Source organism: Mercenaria mercenaria, chromosome 4 (genome assembly GCF_021730395.1).
Source record: "Mercenaria mercenaria strain notata chromosome 4, MADL_Memer_1, whole genome shotgun sequence".
In the NCBI taxonomy this organism is placed as follows: Eukaryota; Metazoa; Mollusca; class Bivalvia; order Venerida; family Veneridae; genus Mercenaria; species Mercenaria mercenaria.
In genome coordinates, this window is record NC_069364.1 from 35,127,050 (window position 1) to 35,154,385 (window position 27,336).

The window sequence follows — 27,336 nt, forward strand, 5'->3', positions numbered from 1 at the left end:
CCATCATGAGACGGAGTGTCATGCGCAAGAACCAGGTCTAAGGTCAAGGTCACACTTTGAGGTCAAAGGTCAAATTCAAGAATGACTTTGTCCGGAGCATATCTTCTTCATGCATGGAGGGATTTTGATGGAGTGTCATGCGCAAAAACCAGGTCCCTAGGTCTAAGGTCAAGTTCACACTTGGAGATCAAAGGTCAAATTCAAGAATGGCTGTCTGGAGCATATCTTCTTCATGCATGGAGGGATTTTGATTTAACTTGGCACAATTGTTCACCATCATGAGACGGAGTGTCATGCATAAGAACCAGGTCCCTAGGTGTAAGGTCAAGGTAACACTTAGAGGTCAAAGGATACAAGAATGAAAACTTTGTCCGGAGCATTTCTTCTTCATGCATGGGGGGATTTTGATATAACTTGGCACATATGTTCACCACCATGAGATGGAGTGTCTTGCGCAAGAACCAGGTCCCTAGGTCTAAGGTCAAGGTCACACTTAGAGGCCAAAGGTCAGATACAAGAATGACTTTGTCCGAAGCATTTATTCTTCATTCATAGAGGGATTTTGATGTAACTTAGCACAATTGTACACCATCATGAGACGAAGTGTCATGCACAGGTCCCTTCTTTAGAATTACTTCCCTTTGTTGTTACTATAAATAGCTTGTATTGTAACTTTTTCATTACTGGTCGTAGGGAAAAATCGAGACCACTTTTCTGTAGTACTGTGTATTTTGACCTATCTCTACCTGGTAAGGATTTTTGTGTGGACACAATTTTTTAGGGGGGATTTTTTTTTTTTTTTTTTTTTAAAGATTAACTTCCCTTAGTTGTTACTATAAATAACTTATATTGTAATTTTTTTATAATTGACTGTAGGGAAAAACCAAGACCACTTTTCTGCGGTACAACATAGATGTTACTTTCAAATTTTAGGTGTATTTTAAGGTATCTCTACCTGGTAAGGAGTTTTTATGTGGATTTAGAAAAACAAAAGAATTACAATAATTACTACCACAAAATTAAAATTCCATTTGCAAATACAGGTGCTAGTGTAAAGAAATTTACTGTGACGGGCATATATTGTGACATTCTGGCACTCTTGTTAATAATTTTTTTTCAAACCTTCAATGAATATTTATCAACATGCAAAGTTGTGCCATTCCCCCACCTCACTCTCCACTCAGTCATGCCCACCACCCCGATCATGCATAACCCCGCCACCCAATTTTTTTTTTTTAGCTCACCTGTCACATAGTGACAAGGTGAGCTTTTGGGATCACCCTTCGTTCATCGTCAGTCTGTCCATCTGTCTGTGCGTCCATGCGTCAACAATTTCTTGTCTGCACGATAGTGGTTTCATTTATGATATTATTTTAACTAAACTTGCACACAACTTGTATCATGATAAGATGTCGGTTCCTTTCTTGAACTGGCCAGATCCCCTTATGGGTTCCAGAGTTATGGCCCCTGAAAGGGCCAAAATTAGTTATTTAGACCTTGTCTGCACAATAGCAGCTTTATTTATGATTTGATTTTTACCAAACTGGCACACAACTTGTATCACCATAAGATCTTGGTTCCTTTCTTGAACTTGCCAGATTCCTTTATGGGTTCCAGAGTTATGGCCCCTGAAAGGGCCAGAATTAGCTAATGACCTTGTCTGCACAATAGCAGCTTCATTTATGTTTTTATTTTAACCAAACTTGCACACAACTTGTATCACCATAAGATCTCGGTTCCTTTCTTGAACTGGCGAGATTCCTTTATGGGTTCCACAGTGATGGCCCCTGAAAGGGCCAAAATTAGCTATTTTGACCTTGTCTGCACAATAGCAGCTTCATTTATGATTTGAATTTAATCAAACTTGCACAAAACTTGTGTCACCATAAGATCTCGATTCCTTTCTTGAACCGGCCAGATCCCTTAATGGGTTCCAGAGTTATGGCCCCTGAAAGAGCCAGAATTAGCAGCTTCATTTATGATTTGATTTTAACCAAACTTGCACACAACTTGCATCACCACAAGATCTTGCTTCCTTTCTTGAACTGGCCAGATTCCCTCATGGGTTCCAGAGTTATGGCCCCTTAAAGTTCCAAAATTGGCTATTTTGGCTTTTGCAGCCATACAGAGACTTCATTTATGGTTTTATTTGATACAAACTTCCAAAATATCTTCAATAAATCTTGGATTCCATGACTAATCAGATCCAATTGTAGGTTCCAGAGTTATTTTATATCTTATTACTTCCCCTGATTGTAATCGAAATGGATTTATATCAGTAAGTACTTAAAGGACTTATTTGAAATTTCATTATTGTTATTAGTTGGACTGAGACAATCAGGGTAGATAACTATGGACTGATTTTATGTCAAATTACCTCCCTTTATTTCAGATTAAAATGCAGTGTTCGATAAGCGCCTGCCCGATTGCCCTGGCAAGTAAAAAACCATGACGGGCAAGTAAAACTGACTGTTGAATTGCCCAACGGGCAAACTGTTAAAATAGTCTTTGACTTAAACCGCCAGCCCAAAGCCCGAGTCGAGTAATTTGCAGATCAGTTGAGTAAAAAATCCAACCTTCACGCTCGACCCTAATATCCAACAAATGTCAATTGTGTACACTTTTGTTTTCGAAGGAGAACAAAATCAATACACTGTGACGTAACTTCAGTTAATGATGTGATTAGCTCCGCCCCGCAACTAATCAAAGCGGTGTTTAACTCTTGATGTCTGACTGCCTCCTAAAGCATCATGTTTGATAAAGAGACCGTCAGTAAATCGTGTAAAATGTAAACCGTCATTCAGATCAGCTGACATGTTGAGAAGGCGCTGATTGCCAATAATAAAAAGAAGTACATGCATTTGGCTCGGATTAAGTTGGTAAGTCGTTTGCTCCGAAGTCGGAAGACAATAGAAATAATTGTTGCAATGATACCAACAATTCCAGCACAAAAAAGATAAATGAATAAATTTTATTGGCAAATTGGTGAGTAAATAGACAGTTCAAAGTCAAAGTTAAGAACTTTTTTCCAATGAGTAATAAATTTGCTACTTACTTTGAAATTTCGAAAATTATAAATCCTACTTTTACAGTATTAAAAAAAACACACACACACTTCAATCCATCTCCTATTTAGGTTACACAACTGATATCTATGACAAATTTTGACAGCCTGAAATAAACCACCAGCACATGGCAGCTGACTTCAATGGCAAATTTTCCTTTATTGATTTTCGGTATTGCTCTTTGATGTGGGATGAAAGTTAACTGGTTGGACATTGCCAGGTGACTGACGTAATTTGACATAATTCTACATCAAGAGTATAACCAAAGCCTTGAGATGTCTGGTGGTTGTGGGTTTTGCTATTTTAAATGCCAGTCTTTAAATATACATGTATAAGAAACAAATACTAATATGCCTCGATCTAAGATAAACTCTGCCTGACCTTACATGAACAGCTGGAAGTCAGTGATGTAACCATGGGCTGGAATACCTAATCATTGACAGATCTTATATAATCTAAATGGCCCGTGTGAATGGACAGAGGATGAATAAGAACTGCTTGATCATTTATAATTCATCCGCATTGTTCATGAATGGGACTACTTTGTGTAGCACATGAACAAATTCCTTTGGATGTGATTTGGAATCAAATAAAGATACTACATGATTGTCAGAGATACACTTAACTTTGGTAGCAGGATAAACTCGCAACCAAAAAATGTACCTTAGTTTTTTTTGTGGATTTTCATTATGTAGAGGAAGAACAGTAAGTTTGTGGATTTTAATATTTAATGCTAACTGTTGCTATACTTCTAATAAAACTATAAAATAGTTTTTGTTAAATATAATGTTTTCTTATCATTCTAGTGGTCCTTTTCTTTAAATTCTACTACTTTACACCATGTTTTGAACCAATTAAATATGAAGATGATATTCCTAATGATGATGATGATAAGGGTCATTGTACAAAGTAATACTAGGACTCCAAGAAAATTTAAAAGGGACTGCAAAATCTGAATGTTAGGCAGTACTGACCCCATGAAATTGAATCCTTATGGAAGCCCTTCTGTGAATGAGAAATATAACTTTGATGATTAGGATAATGATGAGCCAGCATTACCACAGGAGGCTGTGTTTTCGTTTATTCTGACTTTCAGAGAATAAATAATAAAGAAAATGTTATGACTATTCATTTACAGGAATGTATTTCTACAAAGCAATGCTGTTTCATTTCATACAATGCAGAAATACGAATTATTTTTCAGGCTAGCAAAGTTAACTTGAATTTTGGCTAGTACTTTTTCAAAGGCACTAGCCTGAACGTTCTGGGATTGAACGTGTTTTTAAAGAAGAGACCCAGGGCAAGTTGGAATCTAAGGGGGCAAGTTGAAATCAGTTCTGGGTTGCCCTATCGGCAAGTTGGAATTCAGATTTATTTCACACACTGAAAATGGGTATATCTCCGTAACTAATGAAGATACTGATCTGAAATTTAATTTATGTCAACAGATTTATTTGGCAGATCCTTCTTTTTTTCATTTACAATATTTTTTTTTAATTACTTCCCTTTTACGTTACTATAAATAGCTTATTTTAGTAACTTTTTTTAGCTCACCTGTCACAAAGTGACAAGGTGAGCTTTTGTGATCGCGCAGCGTCCGTGCGTAAACTTTTGCTTGTGACCACTCTAGAGGTCACATTTTTCATTGGATCTTTATGAAAATTGGTCAGAATGTTTACCTTGATGATATCTAGGTCAAGTTCGAAACTGGATCACGTGCGGTCAAAAACTAGGTCAGTAGGTCTAAAAATAGAAAAACCTTGTGACCTCTCTAGAGGCCATATATTTCTCAAGATCTTCATGAAAATTGGTCAGAATGTTCACCTTGATGATATCTAGGTCAAGTTCGAAACTGGGTTACATGCCATTAAAAACTAGGTCAGTAGGTCAAATAATAGAAAAACCTTGTGACCACTCTAGAGGTCAAATTTTTCATGGGGTCTTTATGAAAATTGGTCAGAATGTTCACCTTGATGATATCTAGGTCAGGTTCGAATCTAGGTCACGTGCCATCAAAAACTAGGTCAGAAGGTCAAATAATAGAAAAACCTTGTGACCTCTCTAAAGGCCAATTTTTTCATGGGATCTGTATGAAAGTTGGTCTGAATGTTCACCTTGATGATATCTAGGTCAAGTTTGAAACTGGGTCACGTGCTGTCAAAAACTACGTCAGTAGGTCTAAAAATAGAAAAACCTTGTGACCTCTTTAGAGGCCATACTTTTGAATGGATCTTCATAAAAATTGGTCAGAATGTTCATCCTGATGATATCTAGGTCAAATTCGAAACTGGGTCACGTGCCTTCAAAAAGTAGGTCAGTAGGTCAAATAATGAAAAAACCTTGTGACCTCTCTAGAGGCCATATTTTTCATGGGATATGTATGAAATTTGGTCTGACTGTTCATCTTGATGATATATAGGTCAAGTTTGAAACTTGGTCAGCTGCGGTCAAAAACTAGGTCAGTAGGTCTTAAATTAGAAAAATCTTTTGACCTCTCTAGAGGCCATATTTTTCAATAGATCTTCATGAAAATTGGTCTGAATGTTCACCTTGATTCTATATAGGTCAGTTTTGAAACTGGGTCAGATGCGGTCAAAAACTAGGCCAATAGGTATAAAAATAGAAAAACCTTGTGACCTCTGTAGAGGCCATATTTTTCAATGGATCTTCATGAAAATTGGTCAGAATTTTTATCTTGATGATATCTAGATCAAATTCAAAACTGGGTCACATGAGCTCAAAAACTAGGTCACTATATCAAATAATAGAAAAAACGACGTCATACTCAAAACTGGGTCATGTGTCAGGTGAGCGATTCAGGACCATCATGGTCCTCTTGTATTATTGGCCGTAGGGAAAAACCGAGACCACTTTTCTGTGGTACAACATGGATGGTACCTCCAATTTTTAGGTGTATTTTGACATATCTATACCTTTTAAGAATTTTTTTCTTTTTGGTTAAATTTCTTCCCTTTGTTGTTTCTGTCCTTTGGACTTAGATATTTTTTCTGAGGACCTTCTTGTCTTCAAGTGCAATGATAACAGGTGAGCGATATAGGGCCATCATGGCCCTCTTGTTTTCATTTTTAGCTCCACTGTTCAGAGAGTAGGGGGGCTATTCTACTTGCCCCAGCGTCAGCGTCGGCATGACCTTTCTTGGTTAAAGTTTTTCGGCAACCTTTGTTAGCTCACCTGAACAATGCTCAGGTTAGTTTTTCTGATCGCTTGATGTCCGGCGCCGTCGTCTGTCAGTCATCTGTCGTCTGTCTGTCGTCCGTCAACATTTAGCTTGTGAATGCGATAGAGACTGTATTTTTCAACTGATCTTCATGACTTTTGGTCAGAATGATAACCTTGATGAAATCTAGGCCGAGTTTGATAATGGGTCATCTGGGTTCAGAAACTAGGTCACTAGGTCAAATCAAAGAAAAACTTTGTGTATGCGATAGAGGCTGTATTTTTCAATTGACCTTCATGAAATTTTGTCAGAATGATTACCTTGATGAAATCTAGGCCAGGTTCGAAAATGGGTCACCCGGGGTCAAAAACTAGGTCACTAGGTCAAATCAAGGAAAAACCTTGTGTATGCGATAGAGGCTGTATTTTTATGCCCCCGAAGGGAGGCATATAGTTTTTGAACCGTCTGTCGGTCTGTCAGTCTGTCGGTCTGTCCGCAATTTTCGTGTCCGGTCCATATCTTTGTCATCCATGGATGGATTTTCAAATAACTTGGCGTGAATGTGTACCACAGTAAGACGACATGTCGCGCATAAGACCCAGGTCATTAGCTCAAAGGTCAAGGTCAGACTTAGACGTTAAAGGTGATTTTTCATGATAGTGCATTGATGGGCGTGTCCGGTCCATATCTTTGTCATCCATGGATGGATTTTCAAATAACTTGGCATGAATGTGTACCACAGTAAGGCGACGTGTTGCGTGCAAGACCCAGGTCCGTAGTTCAAAGGTCAAGGTCACACTTAGACGTTAAAGGTCATTTTTCATGATAGTGCATTGATGGGCGTGTCCGGTCCATATCTTTGTCATTCATGCATGGATTTTAAAATTATTGGGCATGAATGTGTACCACAGTAAGACGACGTGTCGCGCGCAAGACCCAGGTCCATAGCTCAAAAATCAAGGTCACACTTAGACGTTAAAGGTCATATTTCATGATAGTGCATTGATGGGTGTGTCCGGTCCATATCTTTGTCATTCATGCATGGATTTTAAAATAGCTACGCATGAATGTGTGGCACAGTAAGAGGACGTGTCATGCGCACGACCCAGGTCCGTAGGTCAAAGGTCCTAAACTCTAACATCGGCCATAACTATTCATTCAAAGTGCCATCGGGGGCATGTGTCATCCTATGGAGACAGCTCTTGTTCAACTTATCTTCATGAATTTTGGCCAGAATGATTACCTTGATAAAATCTAGGCTGAGTTTGAAAATGGGTTATCTGGGGTTAAAAAGTAAGTCACTAGGTCAAATCAAAGAAAAACCTTGTGTATGCGATAGAGGCTGTATTTTTCAACTGAACTTCATGAAATTTTGTCAGAATGATCACCTTGATGAAATCTAGGCCAAGTTCGAAAATGGGTCATCTAGGGTCAAAAACTAGGTCACTAGGTCAAATCAAAGAAAAACCTTGTGTATGCAATAGAGACTGTATTTTTCAATTGATCTGCATGAATTTTGGTCAGAATGATTGCTTTGATAAAATCTAGGTCAAGTTTGAATATGGGTCATCTGGGATCAAAAACTAGGTCACTAGATCAAATAAAATAAAAACCTTGTGTATGCAATAGGGGCTGCACTTTACACCGGATCTTCATGAAATTTAATCAGAATGTTTGTCTATATGAAATATAGGTGCAGTTTGAATATGGGTCATCTAGGTTCAAAAACTAGGTCACCCGGTCAAATTAAAGAAAAACCTTGTGTACGCAATAGGGGCTGCATTTTACACTGGATATTCATAAAATTTAGTCAGAATGATTGCCTTGACGAAATCTAGGTCAAGTTAGAATATGGGTCATCTATGGTCTAAAACTAGGTCACTAAGTCAAATCAAAGAAAAACCTTGTGTATGCAATAGAGACTGTATTTTTCAATTGATTTTCATAAAGTATGGTCAGAATGCTAGCCTTGATGAAATTTAGGTCAAGGTTGAATATGGGTCATCTGGGTTAAAAAAACTAGGTCTCTAGGATATATCAAAGAAAAACGTTTTGTATGTGATAGAGACTGTATTTTTCAATCGAGGTTGATGAAATTTAGTCAGAATGATTGCCTTGATCAAGTCTAGGTCAAATTCGAATGTAGGTCATCTTAGCTCAAAAACTAGGTCACTAGGTCAAATTGAAGAAAATGCTTGTTTACACTTAAGAGACCACATTTTTGATGCAATCTTAATGAAAATTGGTCAGAATATTTGTTTCCATGAAATCACTATGTCAAACATGTTTACACTGTTATGGTATGTTTCTCAGGTGACCTAGGGCCATCTTGGCCCTCTTGTTTTTCTATCATATCTTTGTTACTGTTGCTTGTATCTTACTGTAACTTCACATAAACATTGTCCAGCATACAAACAAAGTATGTGCAGGGGCTGGGCCTATTATACCCAAGGTCAAGGTCACCAAGCTGTTATACTTAGGTTAGTTTTAAGGTTAAAGTTTTTCGGCAACCTTTGTTTTTCTGTCATATCTTTGTAACTATTGCTTATATCTTACTGTAAGTTCACATAAACATTGTCCAGCTTACAAACAAAGCATGTGGAGGGGCATGGCCCATTATACCCAAGGTCAAGGTCACCAAGGTGTTATACTTTGGTTATTTTTAAGGTTAAAGTTTTTCGGCAACCTTTGTTTTTCTGTCATATCTTTGTTACTATAGCTGATATCTTACTGTTACTTCACATAAACATTGTCCAGCATACGAACAAAGTATGTGCAGGGGCTGGCCCCATTATACCTAAGGTCAAGGTCACCAAGGTGTTATACTTAGGTTATTTTTAAGGTTAAAGTTTTTCAGCAACCTTTGTTTTTCTGTCATATCTTTGTTACTATTGCTTATATCTTACTGTAACTTCACATAAACATTGTTCAGCATACATACAATGTATTTGCAGGGGCTGGGCCTATTATATCGAAGGTCAAGGTCACCAAGGTGTTATACTTGAAATTATTTTCATATTAATTTTTCGAAAACTTCGTTTAGACATATCTTTGGTACTTTAAAAGATAATGACTTGAAATAAAATATATTTCTTTATAATCATCATATGCATGTGTGATTACAATTCCCATAATTGTATTTTTGACAGAATTATGCCCCTTTCATACTTAAAGTTTTTTGGCAATCTTTTTTTTCTGGATATAACTTTAGTACAATATAAGAGAATGACTTGAAACTTAAAATGTATCTTTATCATCAGCATCTGCATGTGTGGTAACAATGTCCATAACTCTGATTTGTATTTTTGACCAAATTATGCCCCTTTCATACTTAAATTTTTTGACAAAACTTTGTTTTCTGGACATAACTTTGGTACTATATAAGATAATGACTTGAAACTCGAAGTATATCTTTAACATCATCATCAGTACCCCTTCCATACTTGACCTTTAACGCCTCTGAGTAGTAGGGTCCTGTTATATCTTTGTGTATCTTCCTTTTAAAGTAGAGGTCTCATATTGAGACATAAATTCATTTTACTATCAAATTGCCGAAATTGACTAATGAAATTATTTGCTTCTTAGTAACATCCTTAACTTTTTGCCGGATATATTTTTTCCCCATTCCTCACCACAAACCCTTTCGGCGGGGGATACCAATTTATCGAATTTGCTTATTCTCAGTTGAAATGAACATCTTCGGCAGTGTAAATGCTGCTCAGAATTACACCAATTTGGTTAGAAGCTTTCTGATAGGTCCTGTCTCAAGTTTGTTCAATGGTTCCAGTTGATCCTTTGAGGGGCCACCAGACCTAATAACAGAAATATATTTTAAATAACACATGAACCACAGGATGGATTTTTACCAAACTTTGTCTGTTACATCCTTATATGGTCCTCTCTCGAGTCCACTCTAAGGCTTGTTCAAATGGTTTACTCTGGCCCATTTCTTCGGCCACCAGAGCTAAAAATAGAAATACCTTTATACAACTTATCATGAACAACAATGATGGAACTTTACCAAAGGTGGATTGGTCTGTAGTTTTCATCTAAGTTTCCTTACTTGGTCTCTTAAAATGACCACCATAGTCAACTTATTCTCTTGAACTACTGAATGGATCTTTGCTAAACTTTAGTGTCTTTGTAAGGTTCTCTATCAAGTTCTTTCGGATGGTTCCAATTGGCCTCTTTTACAGGCTTCCAGAGCTAATTAAATGACTGCTACTCCTGAACCACTTGTAAGGTCTTTAGCAGACTTGATTTGTAACATCCTTATATGACCTCTGTCAAGTTCATTAAAATGCTTCCACTTGGTCCCAGTTAGGGGGCCTCTAGAGCTAAAAATAAAATAATGTTTAGACAGCTTATTCTTATGATTCATAAGAAAAAGCTGTCTAAAGGTTATTCTATTTCCACAGCATTAGTAACAGTCATCAGACTTCTTACACATTTTACAACAAGATATAACTTGGACAAATAACTGGTCACTTATCTTCAAAACATTTTTCAATCTACAGTGCTGGGTGATTATCAGACTTTCAGATAGTTACTTTTACATACTTTTTTTCACCTGTCAATCAGAATAACTACTGCTGCTGATCTTCATTTATCAAAACTTTATTGATTGATTTTATTAGCTCAACTATTCAAAGAATAGTCTAGCTATTCTACTGACCCAGGTGTCGGCGTCAGTGTTGGCGTCACACCTTGGTTAAAGTTTTGCATTCAAGTACATAATTATATTATAGCTATCATTTAAAAGCACAAAGCTTTGAAACTTATTTTGTCTTTGCTTTATGTCAATAACCAACCTCTTTGGGTCAAGTCCCATAACTATGACATGTATTTCGGCCAAATTATGCCCCCTTTTGGACTTAGAAAATTCTGGTTAAGTTTTATATGCAAATTACTATCTCGAAAACTAATGCAGATATTGAATTGAAACTTCACATGTGTCTTCAGGGTCATAAAACTAGGTGATAGCATCAAGAGCCATTACTCTGCCATGCATTTTGGCCAAATTATGCCCCCTTTTGGACTTAGAAAATTCTGGTTAAAGTTTTGCATTCAAGTTCATATAGCTACCATTTAAAAGCATATAGTTTTAAAACTTTTTTTCCTTTGTTTAGGTCAATTACCAACCTCACTGGGTCAAGTCCCATAACTCTGACATGTATTTTGGTCAAATTATGCCCCCTGTTGGATTAGAAAATCTTGGTTAAAGTTTTACATGCAAGTTACTATCTCCAAAACTAATGCAGATAATGAATTGAAACTTCACCTGTGTCTTCCTGGTCATAAAACTAGGTGATAACATCAGGAGCCATAACTCTGACATGCATTTTGGCCAAATTATGCCCCCTTTTGGACTTAGAAAATTCTGGTTAAAGTTTTGCATTCAAGTTCATATAGCTACCATTTAAAAGCATATAGTTTTGAAACATTTTTTCTTTTTTAGCTCACCTGTCACAAAGTGACAAGGTGAGCTTTTGTGATCACGCAGCGTCCGTCGTCCGTGCGTGCGTGCGTAAACTTTTGCTTGTTGACCACTGTAGAGGTCACATTTTTCATGGATCTTTATGAATATTGGTCAAATGTCATCTTGATGATATCTAGGTCAAGTTCGAAACTGGGTCATGTGCAGTTCAAAACTAGGTCAGTAGGTCTAAAAATAGAAAATCCTTGTGACCTCCCTAGAAGCCATATTTTTCAATGGATCTTCATAAAAATTGGTCAGAATGTTCATCTTGATGATATCTAGGTCAAGTTCGAAACTGGGTTACGTACCGTCAAAAACTAGTCAGTAGGTCAAATAATAGAAAATCCTTGTGACCTCTCTGGTGGTCATATTTTTCATGGGATCTGCATGAAAACTGGTCAGAACGTTCATCTTGATGAAATCTAGGTCGAGTTTGAAACTGGGTCACGTCCGGTCCAAAACTAGGTCAGTAGGTCAAATAATAGAAAAACCTTGTGACCTCTGTAGAGGCAGTATTTTTCATTGGATCTGTATGAAAATTGATCAGAATGTTCATCTTGATGATATCTAGGTCAAGTTAGAAACCAGGTCAACTGCGGTCAAAACTAGGTCAGTAGGTCAAATAATAGAAAATCCTTGTGACCTCTCTAGAGGTCATATTTTTCATGGATCTGCATGAAAATTGGTCAGAATGTTCATCTTGATGATATTAAGGTCAGGTTCGAAACTGGGTCACGTCCGATCCGAAACTAGGTCAGTAGGTCAAATAATAGAAAAACCTTGTGACCTCTGTAGAGGCCATATTATATGGGATCTGCATGAAAATTGGTCAGAATGTTCATCTTGATGATTCTAGCTCAAGTTCGAATTGGGTCAACTGCGGTCCAAACTAGGTCAGTACGTCTAAAAATAGAAAATCTGTGACCTCCCTAGAGGCCATATTTTCATGGGATCTTCATAAAAATTGGTCAGAATGTTCATCTTGATAATATCTAGGTCAAGTACAAAACTGGGTCACGTGCCATCAAAAACTAGGTCAGTAGGTCAAATAATAGAAAATCGTTGTGACCTCTCTGGAGGTCATATTTTTCATGGGATCTGCATGAAAATTGGTCAGAATGTTCATCTTGATGATATCTAGGTCAAGTTCGAAACTGGGTCACGTCCGGTCCAAAACTAGGTCAGTAGGTCAAATAATAGAAAAACCTTGTGACCTCTGTAGAGGCCGTATTTTTCATTGGATCTGCATGAAAATTGATCAGAATATTCATCTTTATGATATGTAGGTCAAGTTTGAAACTGGGTCACGTGCAGTCAAAAAGTAGGTCAGTAAGTCAAATAATCGAAAAACCCTGTGACCTCTATAGAGGCCATATTTTTCATGGGATCTGCATGAAAATTGGTCAGAATGTTCATCTTGATGATATCTAGGTCAGGTTTGAAACTGGGTCACATGCTGACAAAAATTAGGTCAGTAGGTCAAATAATAGAAAAAACCTTGTGACCACTCTAGAGGCCATAGTTTTTATGGGATCTGTATGAAAGTTGGTCTGAATGTTCATCTTGATGATGTCTAGGTCAAGTTTGAAACTGGGTTACATGCGGTCAAAACTAGGTCAGTACGTCTAAAAATAGAAAAACCTTGTGACCTCTCTGGAGGCCATATTTTCATGAGGTCTATATGAAAATTGGTGAGAATGTTCACCTTGATGATATCTAGGTCAAGTACAAAACTGGGTCACATGCCTTCAAAAACTAGGTTATTATGTCAAATAATAAAAAAACCTTGTGACCTCTCTAGAGGCCATATTTTTCAATGGATCTTCATGAAAATTGGTCAGAATTTTTATCTTGATGATATCTAGGTCAAGTTCAGAAGTAGGTCACATGAGCTCAAAAACTAGGTCACTGTGTCAAATAATAGAAAAAACGACGTCATACTCAGTTCATGTGGGGGCAGGTGAGCGATTCAGGACCATCATGGTCCTCTTGTTTAGGTCAATTACCAACCTCACTGGGTCAAGTCCCATAACTCTGACACGTATTTCGGCCAAATTATGCCCCCTTTTGGACTTAGAAAATCCAGGTTAAAGTCTTATATGCAAGTTACTATCTCCAAAACTAATGCAGATAATGAATTGAAACTTCACATATGTCTTCGGGGTCATAAAACTAGGTGATAGCGTCAAGTGCAGTATTTCTGTCTTAATAACTTGTTGTTGATCCAAAAATGCCAGTTGGAAGTTGACCAGCCTAAAAGTTTGGTATTTGGAAGTTTCCGGAATTCAGAAGTTTGAAAGTTTGCAAGCCAAGTGGACATCGTGCACTAGAGTTATGTTTTCTTACACTTACTTCTGCATCAAATTGTGATAATAATGTGTGTCAAAATAAACATGTGCTGCTAGTGGATAAGCAATAGAACATTTTGACAACTTGCCACGGGCGTTTTTGGATTAACAACGTGTTAAAGACAGGTGACATTTTTAATCTGGCAAATATTTTGCTGTTCGGTTTTCGGAAGTCAACTTAAGTGTTAAAATGTAAACGATCCTTCAAAAAAAATGTCCGGTTTTCAGAATTGAGAAGTTCCGGTTTTCAGAAGTTAAAAATATATAGAAATAAGAATAAAAAAACGGGACTTTGAGTTTTGTGCGGTTTTTAAAGGTTTCCAGTTTTTAGCTCGACTATTCAAAGAATAGGGGAGCTTAGTATAATCCTACTCGCCTCAGCTTCGGCGTTAAAATTTGCGTACCACCCCAAATATTTTCAAAGTCCATTGAGATATTGCTTTTATGTTTTGCATACTTGTTTACCATCATGACCACAGTCTGTAAAAAGGAGGAGGCAACTCTATCAAGCATTTTGACTGAATTATGGCCCCTTTTCGACTTAGAATAATGTTTAAGTTTGCATACCACCCTAAATATTTTCAAAGTCCATTGAGATATTGCTTTCATATTTTGCGTACTTGTTTACCATCATGACCCCAGTCTGTAAAAAGGAGGAGGCAACTCTATCAAGCATTTTGACTGAATTATGGCCCCTTTTCGACTTAGAATAATATTAAAGTTTGCGTACCACCCCAAATATTTTCAAAGTCCATTGAGATATTGCTTTCATATTTTGCATACTTGTTTACCATCATGACCCCAGTCTGTAAAAAGGAGGAGGCAACTCTATCAAGCATTTTGACTGAATTATGGCCCCTTTTCGACTTAGAATATGCTTATTGTAATGTTAAAGTTTTACTCATAGCTTATATTATACTATCAAGCACTGAGAATAGTCGAGCGCGCTGTCCACTGACAGCTCTTGTTGGAAGTGCCATTGTATTCATTTACGACCTCACGGGAATACTTAGTCTGCAACAGTTACTATTGAGGTATCAGTACAGTATGTTTGCATTTATTTTTCATGATTCAATATTAGGAATATATTTTCTATAAAAAGAACTTGTACTCTGGTTCATTCCTGTATATTTTTTCAAGTCGAAATGCAGATTTAAATGGCTGCAGATATTAGATAAACCTTTTAGTAAACGTTACAGTTCACCAGGTCAAAATAAAGTCATAAATAAACAGAATGTCATCAGCTGCCATGTAGAGATATATTTTGGGGGCAAGCCCTCCGCCATCCAAAATATGGAAAACAGCTGAAGAAAAAATAGTCACAAAGAAAATACAATCATGTAAAATTTTAATGCAGAGCATCAAATCGCCGGAGAACTGAATTTACAATAAGGTAAAAAAATCACGAAATTTAATGTTATACATATACTCCATATTGACAAAATTTATCGGGTGATCTGAAACAGGTAAACAGAGACTTTCCCAGCCAGCGTGTTTATGTATATACCACATGTACACATTGCAAAATTAACTAGTATTATCCTGAATAAATAACACACAAAAAAAAGTTTCAATTGTTTAAATGAAAGTACACATTTTTAGCTCGACTATTCATAGAATAGTAGAGCTATTGGACTCGCCCTTGAGTAGGCGTTGGTGTCGGCGTCCACGTCCGTGTCACGATTTTGTTAAGTTTTTGTATGTAAGCTGGTATCTCAGTAACCACTTGTGGGAATGGATTGAAACTTCACACACTTATTCACTGTGATAAACTGACATAGATTTCACAGGTTCCATAACTCTATTTTGCTTTTTTACAAAATTATGCCCCTTTTTAGCTCATCTGATTTTTTGAAAAAAAATGATGAGTTATTGTCATCACTTGAGCGGTTGTCGGCGTCTGTGTCGGCGTCGGCGTTGCCTGGTTAAGTTTTATGTTTAGGTCAGCTTTTCTCCTAAACTATCAAAGCTATTGCTTTGAAACTTGGAAGACTTGTTCACCATCATAAGCTGACCCAGTATAGCAAGAAACATAACTCCATCTTGCTTTTTGCAAGATTTATGGCCCCTTTGTACTTAGAAAATATCAGATTTCTTGGTTAAGTTTTATGTTTAGGTCAACTTTTCTCCTAAACTATCAAAGCTATTGCTTTGAAACTTGGAATACTTGTTCACCATCATAAGCAGACCCTGTACATCAAGAAACATAACTCCATCTTGCTTTTTGCAAGAATTATTGCCCCTTTTGGACTTAGAAAATCAGTTTTCTTGGTTAAGTTTTATGTTTAGGTCAGCTTTTATCCTAAACTATCAAAGCTATTGCTTTATAACTTGCAACATTGTTCACCATCTAAGCTGACCCTGTACAGCAAGAGACATAACTCCATCCTGCTTTTTGCAAGAATTTTATGGCCCTTTTGGACTTAGAAAATATCAGATTTCTTGGTTAAGTTTTATGTTTAGGTCAACTTTTTCTCTTAAACTATCAAAGCTATTGCTTTGAAACTTGCAACACTTGTTCACCATCATAAGCTGACCCTGTACAGCAAGCAACATAACTCCATCCTGCTTTTGCAATAATTATTGCCCCTTTTGGACTTAGAAAATCATTTTCTTGGTTGAGTATTATGTTTAAGGCAACTTTTCTCATAAACTATCAAAGCTATTGCTTTAAAACTTGCAACAGTTTTTCACAATCATAAGTGGACACTGTACATCAAGAAACATAACTCTATCCTGCTTTTTGCAAGAATGATGGCCCTTTTTAGACTTAGAAAATCATGGGTAGGACAATATTTCTATTATACAAAAAAAATCAGATGAGCGTCAGCACCCGCAAGGCGGTGCTCTTGTTAGGTATTCAAATCACTCTGCGTCCGTTGTCCGTCCGTCCTGTCCATTAACAATTTCTTGTTATCGCATCTCCTCAGAAACTACTGGGGGGATTTTGACCAAACTTTGTCAGAATGATGTATTGGTACCCCTAGTTGTGTCCTGCTGAAAATCAGACTGGTTCAACAATTTTTATACACCCGAAGGGACGTATTATGTTATGACGCTGGTGTCCGTCCGTCAGTCCATCTGTCCGTTAGCAATTTCGTGTCCGTTCTGTAACTCTTGAACCCCTTGAAGGATTTCAAGGAAACTTTATACAAATGTTCACCATACCGAGACGATGTGCAGAGCGCATGTTTTGGATGTCTCGCTTCAAGGTCAAGGTCACACTTAGGAGTCAAAGGTCATATATGACTGCTTTGTGTATATTGCTCTGCATTGCAGTGCTCTTGTTTTTATCTGGCAGATCTCTCTCAGGAGTCAAAGGTCATATCAGTTGGTTTCATGTCCGCTCTGTGACGCTTGAACCTCTTAAAGGATTTCAGAGAAACTTGACACAAATGTTCATCACACCAAGACGACGTTCAGAGCGCATGTTCCGGATGACTTGCTTCAAGGTCAAGGTCACACTTAGGGGTCAAAAGTCATATCAGTTTGTTTCATGTCCGCTCTGTAACTCTTGAACTCCTTGAAGGATTTCAAGGAAACTTTACACAAATGTTCACCACACGGAGACGATGTGCAGAGCGCATGTTTTGGATGTCTTGCTTCAAGGTCAAGGTCACACTTAATGGTCAAAGGTCATATATGACTGCTTTGTGTATATTGCTCTGCATTGCAGTGCTCTTATTTTTATCTGGCAGATCTCTTTTTTGTACTTACAATAATTTTTTTTTTGAATTACTTCCCTTTTATGTTACTATAAATAGCTTATTTTGAAACTTTTTTATTATTGGCCGTAGGGAAAAACCGAGACCACTTTTCTGTGGTACAACATGGATGGTACCTCCAATTTTAAGGTTTATTTTTACATACCTGTACCTGATAAGGATTTTTTTTGTAGACTTTGAGTATTTTTTTTGTGGACTTGTTTTTTGAAGTTTTCCTTTTGTTGTTCCAGTCCTTTGGGGCTACAACAGTCAAGTTCTTAAAATTTTGCTCCCATCTTATGATGTAAGCCTTCGGGCGTATATTGCCCCGCTTAGCGGCGCTCTTGTTTAATGAGTTATGGCCCTTTGTTTATTAGCCCACCATCATCAGATGGTGGGCTATTAAAATCACTCTGCGTCCGTGGTCCGTCCGTCCGTCATTCCGTCCGTCAGTCCGTCCGTCCGTCCGTCCGTCCGTTAACAATTTCTCGTTATCGCATCTCCTCAGAAACTACTGGGGGGATTTTGACCAAACTTTGTCAGAATGATGTATTGGTACCCTAGTTGTGTCCCCCTGAAAATCAGACTGGTTCAACAATTTATGAGTGAGTTATGGCCCTTTGTTTATTTCTATATTTTACATAGATTTATATAGGGAAAAACTTTGAAAACCTTTTTATCCAAAACCACAGAGCCTAGGGCTTTGATATTTGGTTTGAAGCATCATCTAGTGGTCCTCTACCAAGATGATTCATATTATTTCTCTGGGGTCAAATATGACCCCGCCCTGGGGGTCACATAGTTTATAATGACTTATATAGGGAAAAACTTTGAATAACCCCTTGTCCAAAACCACAGGGCCTAGGGCTTTGATATTTTGTATGTGACATCATCTAGTGGTCTTCAACTAAGATTGTTCATATTATACCCCTGGGGTCAAATATGGCCCCGCCCTTGGGGTCATATGACTTACATAAGGAAAAACTTTGAAAATCTTCTTGTCCAAACCACAAAGCCTAAGGCTTTGATACTTGTAATGTAGCATCATCTAGTGGTTCTCTACCAAGTTTGTTCAAATTATCGCCCTAGGGTCAAAAATGGCCCCGCCCTGGGGGTCACATGGTTCATATAGACTTATATAGGGAAAAGCTTTTAAAATGTTCTTGTCAATAACTAAAACATTCAAATTTGGACCACATGTATATTTTTGAGTGGCAAGATGAACCTTGACACGAGTTGACCTTGATTTTGACCTAGTGACCTACTTTCACATTTCTGTAGCTACAGCCTTCGAACTTGGACCACTGTATATTTTTGAGTGGCAAGATGAACCTTGACATGAGTTGACCTTGATTTTGACCTAGTGACCTACTTTTACATTTCTCAAGCTACTGCCTTCAAATTTGGACCACTTGCGTAGTTTTGTGTACCGAAATGAACTTTGACCGTTACATTGACCTAGTGACCTACTTTCACATTTTTTAGGTACAGGCTTCAAATTTGGACCACATGCATAGTTTTGTATTCTGAAATAGAATTTGACCTTGATTTTGACCTAGTGACCTACTTTTACATTTCTCAAGCTATAGCCTTCAAATTTGGACCACATGCATAGTTTTGTGTATCGAAATGAACCTTGACCTTTACATTGACCTAGTGACCTACTTTCACATTTCTGTAGCTACAGGCTTCAAATTTAGACCACATGCATAGGATTGTGTACTGAAACAAACTTTGACCTTGACATTGACCTAGTGACCTACTTTCACATTTCTCAAGCTACAGCTTTTGAATTTGGATCACATGCACAGTGTTGTGTACGGAAATGAAATTTGACCTTGAGGTAGTCAATAAGTCTTAAAATTTGGAACACTCAAAAATGGCACATTGGTGGGCGCCAAGATCACTCTGTGATCTCTTGTTTTTATTTCTAATATGATTTTATGTCCAGTGGCCCTCAAAGTAGCTCATTGGTTTTTAGCTCACCTGTCACGTCGTCCATCCACAATTTCTTGTCTGCACGATAGTGGTTTCATTTCTGATTTTATTTTAACCAAACTTGCAAAACAACTTGTATCACCATAAGATCTTGATTCCTTTCTTGAACTGGCCAGATCCCATTATGGGTTCCAGAGTTATGGCCCCTAAAAGGGCCAAAATTAGCTATTTTGACCTTGTCTGCACAATAACAGCTTTATTTATGATTTGAATTTAATCAAACTTGCACAAAAACTTGTGTAACCATATTAAGATCTTGGTTCCTTTCTTGAACAGGCCAGATCCCATAATGTGTTCCAGAGTTATGGCCCCTGATAGGGCCAAAATTAGCTATTTTGACTTTGGCTTCATTTATGATTTAATTTTAACCAAACTTGCACACAACTTGTATCACCATACGATCTCGATTCCTTTTTATACGCCCTAAGGGACGTATTATGTTATCGCCTAGGTGTCCGTCTGTCTGTCTGTTGGTTAGCAATTTCCCTTCCGCTCTGTAACTCTTGAACCCCTTGAAGGATTTCAAAGAAACCTGACAGAAATCTTCACCTCATGGAAACGATGTGCAGAGGGCTCACTTCAAGGTCAAGGTCACACTTAGGGGTCAAAGGTCATATGACTTTGTTTTATGTGTATATTGCTCTGCATTTGCGTTGCATTGTAGTGCTCTTGTTTTTATTTGGCAGATCCTTCTTTTGTTCACTTACAATATTATTTTTTTTAATTACTTCCCTTTTATTTACTTTAAATAGCTTATTTAGTAACTTATTTATTATTGGCCGTAGGGAAAAACCGAGACCACTTTCCAGTGGTACAACATGGATGGTACCTCTAATTTATAGGTGTATTTTAACATACCTGTACCTCTTAAATTTCAGCTATATTTTCTCATGATTCTTTTAATCTTGATTATTTTTTGACCTTCTTGTCCTTATGTGCAATGATGACAGGTGAGTGATATAGGGCCATTATGGCCCTCTTGTTTATGGCCTTACCTGTAGAAGGGTCATAAAGTCTGCAGACACTAATGAGATAATGATTCAAGTTGTTCATTATTTTCCTGTTACACCTAAGCAGTGAATGGACTAACCTAGTAGATTGATGATTAAAGTGTTTAGTATAAATTTCTGGGTTTAATTATTAGTTATAATGTGCATTCTCTGTTTCCGTAATAGGAAAAAAAAATTGCATATAACTCATTAATTGTGTCATCTCTCTTGTTTAGGCTCAAGGTCGCTTATTTTGATCTAGTGACCAATTTTTTAGCTCACCTGTCACAAAGTGACAAGGTGAGCTTTTGTGATCGCGCGGTGTCTGTCGTCCGTCGTCCGTCCGTGCGTCCGTCCGTGCGTCCGTCCGTCCGTAAACTTTTGCTTGTGACCACTCTAGAGGTCACATTTTTCATGGGATCTTTATGAAAATTGGTCAGAATGTTCATCTTGATGATATCTAGGTCAAGTTCGAAACTGGGTCACGTGCGGTCAAAAACTAGGTCAGTAGGTCTAAAAATAGAAAAACCTTGTGACCACTCTAGAGGTCACATTTTTCATGGGATCTTCATGAAAGTTAATCAGAATGTTCATCTTGATGATATCTAGGTCAAGTTCGAAACTGGGTCACGTGCGGTCAAAAACTAGGTCAGTAGGTCTAAAAATAGAAAAACCTTGTGACCACTCTAGAGGTCACATTTTTCATGGGATCTTCATGAAAGTTAATCAGAATGTTCATCTTAATGATATCTAGGTCAAGTTCGAAACTGGGTCATGTGCGGTCAAAAACTAGGTCAGTAGGTCTAAAAATAGAAAAACTTTGTGACCACTCTAGAGGTCACATTTTTCATGGGATCTTTATGAAAGTTGGTCAGAATGTTCATCTTGATGATATCTAGGTCAAGTTCGAAACTGGGTCACGTGCCTTCAAAAACTAGGTCAATAGGTCTAAAAATAGAAAAACCTTGTGACCTCTCTAGAGGCCATATATTTCACAAGATCTTCATGAAAATTAGTCAGAACGTTCACCTTGATGATATCTAGGTCAAGTTCGAAACTCGGTCACGTGCCTTCAAAAACTAGGTCAGTAGGTCTTAAAATAGAAAAACCTTGTGACCTCTCTGGAGGCCATATATATCACAAGATCTTCATGAAAATTGGTCAGAACGTTCACCTTGATGATATCTAGGTCAAGTTCGAAACTCGGTCACGTGCCATCAAAAACTAGGTCAGTAGGTCAAATAATAGAAAAACCTTGTGACCTCTCTTAAGGCCATATTTTTCATGGGATCTGTATGAAAGTTGGCCTGAATGTTCATCTTGATGATATCTAGGTCAAGTTCGAAACTCGGTCACGTGCCATCAAAAACTAGGTCAGTAGGTCAAATAATGGAAAAACCTTGTGACCACTGTAGAGGTCACATTTTTCATGGGATCTTCATGAAAGTTAATCAGAATGTTCATCTTGATGATATCTAGGTCAAGTTCGAAAGTGGGTCACGTGCGGTCAAAAACTAGGTCAGTAGGTCTAAAAATAGAAAAACCTTGTGACCACTCTAGAGGTCACATTTTTCATGGGATCTTTATGAAAGTTGGTCTGAATGTTCATCTTGATGATATCTAGGTCAAGTTTGAAACTGGGTCACGTGCCTTCAAAATCTAGGTCAGTAGTCTAAAAAATAGAAAAACCTTGTGACCTCTCTAGAGGCCATATATTTCACAAGATCTTCATGAAAATTGGTCAGAACGTTCACCTTTATGATATCTAGGTCAAGTTCGAAACTGGGTCACGTGCCATCAAAAACTAGGTCAGTAGGTCAAATAATAGAAAAACCTTGTGACCTCTCTAAAGGCCATATTTTTCATGGGATCTGTATGAAAGTTGGTCTGAATGTTCATCTTGATGATGTCTAGGTCAAGTTCAAAACTGGGTCGCGTGCTGTCAAAAACTAGGTCAGTAGGTCTAAAAATAGAAAAACCTTGTGACCTCTCTAGAGGCCATATATTTCATGACATCTTCATGAAAATTGGTCAGAACGTTCACCTTCATGATATCTAGGTCAAGTTCGAAAGTTGGTCACGTGCCATCAAAAACTAAGTCAGTAGGTCAAATAATAGAAAAACCTTGTGAGCTCTCTAGAGGCCATATTTTTCATGGGATGTGTATGAAAGTTAATCTGAATGTTCATCTTGATGATATCTAGGTCAAGTTCGAAAGTGGGTCACGTGCCATCAAAAACTAGGTCAGTAGGTCAAATAATAGAAAAAACCTTGTGACCTCTCTAAAGGCCATATTTTTCATGGGATCTGTATGAAAATTGGTCTGAATGTTCATCTTGATGATATCTAGGTCAAGTTCGAAACAGGTCATGTGCGGTCAAAAACTAGGTCAGTAGGTCTAAAAATAGAAAAACCTTGTGACCTCTCTAGAGGCCATACTTGTGAATAGATCTCCATAAAAATTGGTCAGAATGTTCACCTTGATGATATCTAGGTCAAGTTTGAAACTGGGTCACGTGCCATAAGAAACTCGAAACTGGGTCATGTGCGGTCAAAAACTAGGCCAGTAGGTATAAAAATAGAAAAACCTTGTGACCTCTCTAGAGGCCATATTTTTCATGAGATCTTCATGATATTGCCATATTTTTCATGGGATCTGTATGAAAGTTGGTCTGAATGTTCATCTTGGTGATATCTAGGTCAAGTTCGAAAGTGGGTCACATGCCATCAAAAACTAGGTCAGTAGGTCAAATAATAGAAAAACCTTGTGACCTCTCTAGAGGCCATATTTTTCATGGGATCTGTATGAAAATTGGTCTGAATGTTCATCTTGATGATATCTAGGTCAAGTTCGAAACAGGGTCATGTGCGGTCAAAAACTAGGTCAGTAGGTCTAAAAATAGAAAAACCTTGTGACCTCTCTAGAGGCCATCCTTGTGAATGGATCTCCATAAAAATTAGTCAGAATGTACACCTTGATGATATCTAGGTCAGGTTTGAAACTGGGTCAAGTGCCATAAAAAACTAGGTCAGTAGGTCAGATAATAAAAAAACCTTGTGACTCCTCTAGAGGCCATACTTTTCATGGGATCTGTATGAAAGTTGGTCTGAATGTTCATCTTGATGATATCTAGGTCAAGTTTGAAACTGGGTCAACTGCGGTCAAAAACTAGGTCAGTAGGTCTAAAATTATTAAAATCTTTTGACCTCTCTAGAGGCCATATTTTTCAATGGATCTTCATGAAAATTGACCTGAATGTTCACCTTGATAATATCTAGGTCAGTTTCTAAAACTGGGTCACATGCGGTCAAAAACTAGGCCAGTAGGTATAAAAATAGAAAAACCTTGTGACCTCTCTAGAGGCCATATTTTTCATGAGATCTTCATGAAAATTAGTGAGAATGTTCACCTTGATGATATCTAGGTAAAGTTCAAAACAGGGTCACATACCTTCGTAAAATTGGGCAATAGGTCAAATAATAGAAAAACCTTGTGACCTCTCTAGAGACCATATTTTTCAATGGATCTTCATGAAAATTGGTCAGAATTTTTATCTTGATAATATCTAGGTCAGGTTCAAAACTGGGTCACATGAGCTCAAAAACTAGGTCACTATGTCAAATAATAGAAAAAACGACGTCATACTCAAAACTGTGTCATATGGGAAGAGGTGAGCGATTCAGGACCATCATGGTCCTCTTGTTTGATTTTAGCCCACCATCATCAGATGGTGCGGGCTATTCAAATCACTCTATGTCCGTCCATTAACAATTTCTCGTTATCGCATCTTCTCAGAAACTATTGGGGGGATTTTGACCAAACTTCGTCAGAATGATGTATTGGTACCCTAGTTGTGTCCCCCTGAAAATCAGACTGGTTCAACAATTTTTGAGTGAGTTATGGCCCTTTGTTTATTTTTATAATTTACATAGATTTATATACGGAAAAGCTTTGAAACACTTCCTGTCCAAAACCATAGGGCCTAGGGATTTGATATTTTGTATGTGACATCATCTAGTGGTCCTCTGTTAACATTGTTCAAATTATTCCCCTAGGGTCAAATATGACCCCACCTTGGGGGTCACATGGTTTACAAAGACTTACATAGGGAAAAACTTTGAAAATCTTCTTGTCCAAACCACAAAGCCTAGGGCTTTGATATTTGTAATGTAGCATCTAGTGGTTCTCTACCAAGTTTGTTCAAATTATCCCCCTAGGGTCAAATATGGCCCCGCCTTGGGGGTCATGTGGTTCATATAGACTTATATAGGGAAAAACTTTTAAAATCTTCTTGTCCATAACCTGCAACATTCAAATTTGGACCACATGTATAGTTTTGACTGGCAAGATGAACCTTGACATGAGTTGACCTTGATCTTGACCCAGTGACCAACTTTTACATTTCTGTAGCTACAGCCTTCTAATTCGGACCATATGCGTAGTTTTGTGTACAGAAACAAACTTTGACCTTGACATTGACCTAGTGACCTACTTTCACATTTTTGAAGGTACAGGCTTCAAATTTGGACCACATGCATAGTTTTGTGTTCCAAAATGAAATTTGACCTTGATTTTGACCTAGTGACCTACTTTTACATTTCTGAAGCTACAGCCTTCAAATTTGGACCAAATGCATAGTGTTGTGTACCAAAATGAACTTTGACCTTGAGATTTACCTAGTGACCTACTTTTACATTTCTGAAGCTACATGCTTCAGATTTGGACCACATGCATTGTTTTGTGTTCTGAAATGAAATTTGACCTTGATTTTTACCTTGTACCTACTTTCACATTTCTCAAGCTATAGCCTTCAAATTTGAAGCGCATGCATAGTTATATGTACCGAAATGAACTTTGACCTTGAAATTGATCTAGTGACCTACTTTCACATTTCTCATCTACAGCTTTCAAATTTGGACCACATGCATGGACCACATGCACAGTTTTGTGTACTGAAATGAACTTTGACCTTGATTTTGACCTTGAGCTAGTCCTAAAATTTGGAACATTCAAAAATGGCTCAATGGTGGGCGCCAAGATCACTTTGTGATCTCTTGTTAAACTACAACATTCAAATTTTGATCACATGTATAGTTTTGAGAAGCTAGATGAACGTTGATATGAGTTGACCTTGATCTTGACCTAGTGACCTACTTTCACATTTCTGTAGCTACAGCTTTCAAATTTGGACCACATGCATAGGTTTGTGTACTGAAATAAACTTTGACCTTGATATTGATCTAGTGATCTACTTTCACATTTTTGAAGGTAAAGGCTTCAAATTTGGACCACATGCATTGTTTTATGTTCCAAAATAAAATTTGACCTTGATTTTGACCTAGTAACCTACTTTCATATTTCTCAAGCTACAGCCTTCAAATTTGGACCACATGCATAGTTTTGTGTTCTGAAATGAACTTTGACCTTGAGATTGACCTAGTGACCTACTTTCACATTTCTCAAGCTACAGGCTTCAAATTTGGACCTCATGCAAAGTTTTGTGTTCTGAATTAAAATTTGACCTTGATTTTTACCTAGAACCTGTCACATTTCTCAAGCTACAGCCTTCAAATTTGAAGCACATGCATAGTTTTGTGTACCGAAATGAACTTTGACCTTGAAATTGATCTAGTGACCTACTTTCACATTTCTCAAGCTACAGCTTTCAAATTTGGACCACATGCATGAACCCACATGCAGTTTTGTGTACCGAAATGAACTTTGACCTTGATTTTGACCTAGTAACATATTTGTGCTTGGCTCATAGCACATTCATATATTGACCAATCTCTTTGATATTTGGTATGTAAGTACCTTGTATGGAGCCAAAATTACCAATTGGTATTAGAGGTCACTGGATCCAAGGACTGTGATGACCTGGATTCTGACATAGTTGCCTACTTTTATACGCCCGAAGGGACGTATTATGTTATGACGCTGGTGTCCATCCGTCCGTCTGTCCGTTAGCAATTTCGTGTTCGCTCTGTAACTCTTGAACCCCTTGAAGGATTTCAAGGAAAATTGACACAAATGTTCACCACACCGAGACGACGTGCAGAGCGCATGTTTTGGATGTCTCGCTTCAAGGATAAGGTCACACTTAGGAGTCAAAGGTCATATCTGTTTGTTTCGTGTCCGCTCTGTAATTCTTGAACCCCTTGAAGGATTTCAGAGAAACTTGACACAAATGTTCACCACACAAAGACGACGTGCAGAGCGCATGTTCCGGATGACTCGCTTCAAGGTCAAGGTCACACTTAGGGGTCAAAAGTCATATCAGTTTGTTTCGTGTCCGCTCTGTAACTCTTGAACTGCTGGAAGTATTTCAAAGAAACTTGGCAGAAATGTTCACCACACAGAGACAACATGCAGAGTGCATGTTCCGGATGACTTGCTTCAAGGTCAAGGTCACACTTAAGGGTCAGAAGTCATATATGACTTTGCTTTGTGTATATTGCTCTGCATTGCAGTGCTCTTGTTTTTATTTGGCAGATCTCTTTTTTGTTCACTTACAACATACCTGTCAAGTTTCCATAATATGAAAGAGTGAGATTTCTGCGCGTAGCAAAGCGAC

At 37.7% G+C, this 27,336-nt stretch overlaps 1 protein-coding gene across 3 annotated transcripts in view; it reads left to right on the forward strand.

Annotated features, from left to right (window-relative positions):
• LOC123552806 (E3 UFM1-protein ligase 1-like) overlaps positions 1-27,336 on the forward strand; it is a 385,734-nt gene that overhangs the window by 70,284 nt on the left and 288,114 nt on the right. The window lies entirely within an intron of this gene.